This window comes from Kryptolebias marmoratus, linkage group LG1 (genome assembly GCF_001649575.2).
Source record: "Kryptolebias marmoratus isolate JLee-2015 linkage group LG1, ASM164957v2, whole genome shotgun sequence".
NCBI classification, from domain to species: Eukaryota; Metazoa; Chordata; class Actinopteri; order Cyprinodontiformes; family Rivulidae; genus Kryptolebias; species Kryptolebias marmoratus.
Window position 1 is genome coordinate 31376164 of NC_051430.1, and position 3362 is coordinate 31379525.

Here is a 3362-nt window from a genome sequence, read left to right on the forward strand (position 1 = left end):
TAAAACCACAAAAATCACTTCCTTCATCAGAATAGCCTACCTGTTAAATATAAGCGGGTAGCACAAATAGATCTATGCATTAAAAGCAGCAAGTGTCTAAAAAAACATTACAACTTACATACAAAAACCTACAAAAGCACAAAAAAATACTTCAAAACAAAAACACTCCACAGAAATAAATTTCACTTGTCTGATTTTTTATGTACAGATATGCATCTTTTAATGGTTTAAAATAAAAAAAATAAAATAAGAAAAGTAGTTATTTCCATGCAGTGTCCAGAAAGAGGAGTTGTTCAGCTTGTAGGGCAGCACAACTGCTTCCACCCACCTCCATCATCATCATCATCATCATCATATGAAATTACTTTTTGTCACAACAAAAAATAGTGGCTGGTAAAATATTTGAGTGGCTGGTAAATTTTTAATTTCCACCCCTGCCTGAAACTGGAAACTATAGAAGAATTCAAGTTTAAATAATAGTTTAGTTAGCTGTTTATTTATTTGGTTTTGTACAGGATCAGCTGATGATGTGATGAAACCTGTCACTGAATTTTAGTTTTATTTTGACAAAATTATGAAATACAAATAGATAAATTAGACTAGAATCAGTTTCATTTTCTGATCAGAACCTGTCTTAGTGCAGGAAAATCTCCAAACTGGCCCTGATGAAACTTTAAACCGGAGCTGAGTTTCTGCAGTGACCCAGAAACAGAAACAGGAAGAAGATTTCTGCTTTGGTTTGGATTTTAAAGCCGTTAAAGAAGAAATTCAGCCCAGAATGGAAAAATACTCATAGACACCGTTATATTAGAACCAGATGTTTTGGTGTGTGTCTCTGCTGGACATTCCCCATTTACTCTAACTTCCTTTGTGACCACACACACACACACACACACACACACACACACACACAGGGGGAAACCTGCCTCCGTTGTGTTGCGTCAGCTCATCGTCCAGCATCTGAACCTCACATGTGATTTCCAGTTTAGTCACGATGCACTCAGACCTTATTCACTTGGAATTTTTTTATGAAAAACATCTTTTTATTTGTCATTTTTTTAAAACATCCTCAAAAACACGGCACCTTTTCTTGAAATGTCTTCATCCACGGGTCAAACGCTGCAGTAGCCCTGCCAGGCCTGTAGGTGGCGCTGTCACGAATACAAACATGGCACCAAAGGTAAGCCTGTGTGTGTTTGGCTGATTATTTCTTTGTTGTAACAATAAATCCTGTATCTTTGGAAAGCCTGTTTATTCCTCCTAAATTGAGCCATATTTGTTAGGGAAACGTGTTTGTGGGTGGAGCAGCAGAGTTGAGTTTGTTGGACTTTAAATTGTTGGAAAACTAAAAGAGTCACCTGTCAGTTATCTGCAGTCACTGTGCAGCCAACCAACCAACCCACCAACCCAGGCCTTAAACCCTGTCCTCCTCTCTCATGTTCTGCTGCTGCTGCCTTAGATTCAGATGTATTTTGTGATGTTTCCCACCTGAATCCTTTTAGGTTTTCCTACCCAGTAAACTTTGGAGTATATCTGTTTTCCCCTTTGCATCTTCTACTCTGAAAGCCTTAAGTCGGGCTTTCTGCCGAGCCTGAAGTCGGGCTTTCTGCCGAACCTGAAGTCGGGCTTTTCTGCCGAGCCTGAAGTCGGGCTTTCTGCCGAGCCTGAAGTCGGGCTTTCTGCCGAACCTGAAGTCGGGCTTTTCTGCCGAGCCTGAAGTCGGGCTTTCTGCCGAGCCTGAAGTCGGGCTTTCTGCCGGGCCTGAAGTCGGGCTTTCTGCCGGGCCTGAAGTTGGGCTTTCTGCCGAGCCTGAAGTCGGGCTTTCTGCCGAGCCTGAAGTCGGGCTTTCTGCTGAGCCTGAGCAGATCCTGCAGGTGTGTGAGGATTCCTGCAGCTACAGGAGGTAATTTACATGACTGAGGTTTCTCCTCTGCACGCCACCTCTGCCTCCCACAGACATTCAGCCTGAGGCCGGCCTGCTGGAACTCTGGGTTACTGTTTTCTTGTCCTCAACATCAACCATAACACGCTGCCTTTACATTCAAAATGAGCTCTTTGCACGAAAAGAAAGTTTCCACAGCAGATTTAGACAAAGACAGATAATGAGGACTGAGGGTGTGGAGGCAGAGGAAGAAGATGAGATGTTCAGATCTGTAAAATAAGCTCTTATTAAACAAAAACTAAAACTTTAATCCTGGTATTTGAAAAGAATACTGTAGATGAATCAGTTAATCAGTTACAATGAGACTTAAAAAGAAACTGGGTCTGGACTGGGCCTGGACTGGACCAGGACTGGGCCTGGACTTGGCCTGGCCTGGGCCTGGGCCTGGGTCTGGACTGGACCAGGACTGGGCCTGGACTGGGCCAGGACAGAGCATGGAAGGGACCAGGACTGGGTCTAGACAGGGTCTGGACTGGGCCTGGACTGGACCAGGACTGGGCCTGGACTGGGCCAGGACAGAGCATGGACGGGACCAGGACTGGGCCTGGACTGGGCCAGGACTGGGTCTGGACTGGGTCTAGACTGGGTCTGGCCTGGGCCTGGACTGGGCCAGGACAGAGCATGGACTGTGTCTGGGTGGTGGTGCGATCCTGGGTGGATGTGGTGGTACCGTCATGCTGCTGATGGACAGATCATGGTGATGGTGCAGGAGAGAACATAGAAAATTGCCTTTTTGTGTCACAGACTCCACAGATGCCTTAGATTTTTTTTTTGGCCACTTGCTATTTTTACAAGTCGATGTCATTTTTTATTTAAAGTAAGAAGTTTGTTTTCTGAGTCCTTCAGTCTCTGATGGTAACTTTAGCTGATGTTTGGGTTCTGGTTCCAGCAGAACGTGAGCCGCTGAAGGCCTGGAGCTGTAATCAGAGGAATGCCTCAGAATACCTTCTCCTGTTCACCTGGATCTAAATATATCAGCTGTTTGTTTCCCTGTTGCCACGACAACAGGTAATTAGACTTCAAGGCTTCTTTAGGCATCGCCCAGCAGTTGGAGTAAACCTCGTGTGTTTTCAGATTCCAGAGTGATTGAGAAGGGTCTGGATCTGCAGGAACAGGTCCGATCCAAGAACTGAGTCCTGCTGGAGACACCCAGAGGGCCCGAGTCTGTTCTCCTGACAAGACCAGTTTATGGGAGGTTTGTTTATTCATTAACCTGGTCTTATAATTATAAAGAACTACTTTACTATTATCTAAACCCGGTCCTGTTGGAGCTCTAAACCCGGTCCTGTTGAAGCTCTAAACCCGGTCCTGTTAGAGCTCTAAACCCGGTCCTGTTGGAGCTCTAAACCTGGTCCTGTTAGAGCTCTAAACCCGGTCCTGTTGGAGCTCTAAACCCGGTCCTGTTGGAGCTCTAAACCCG